Below are 763 nucleotides of genomic sequence, written 5' to 3' on the forward strand. Positions count from 1 at the left end.
AAAAAAACCAGCCGGGAGTGGTGGCGGGCTCCTGTAGTCCCAGCTACTCGGGAGGCTGAGGCAGGAGAATGGCGTGAACCCGGAAGGCGGAGCTTGCAGTGAGCCGAGATCCGGTCACTGCACTCCAGCCTGGGCGACAGAGCGAGACCCCCACTCAAAAAAAAAAAGAGAGAAAAGGGGATAAAATAAGATTATCTATCTGGTGGATCCAAAACCCAAACAATAGGAGATCCAGAAAAAGGGAAAATGAGAAGCAGATATCAGCAATGAAATAATTAAAGAAAACTTATCAGGACGAATAACAAATTGTCAAATTGAAAGCCCCATTGAATGTCTGACACAATAGATTAAAAGACTTACACCAAGATACATCACTGTGAATTTTCAGAACATTTGAAACAGAGAAAACTCTACAAGCCTCTAGAGACAGAGTGGAATCTGAATGATTTTGGATTTCTCCTTAGAAACTCTGGAAGCATGGACTCGGGAAGGGGAACATCACACACCGGGGCCTATCATGGGGAGGGGGGAGGGGGGAGGGATTGCATTGGGGAGAAAACCAAACACCGCATGTTCTCACTCATAGGTGGGAACTGAACAATGAGATCACTTGGACTTGGGAAGGAAAACATCACACAGTGGGGCCTATCATGGGGTGGGAGGGGGGGGGAATTGCATTGGGGAGTTATACCTGATATAAATGATGAATTGATGGGTGCTGACGAGTTGATGGGTGCAGCACACCAACATGGCACAAGTATAC

This window comes from Colobus angolensis, unplaced genomic scaffold (assembly GCF_000951035.1).
Source record: "Colobus angolensis palliatus isolate OR3802 unplaced genomic scaffold, Cang.pa_1.0 Scaffold52, whole genome shotgun sequence".
NCBI lineage: Eukaryota > Metazoa > Chordata > Mammalia > Primates > Cercopithecidae > Colobus > Colobus angolensis.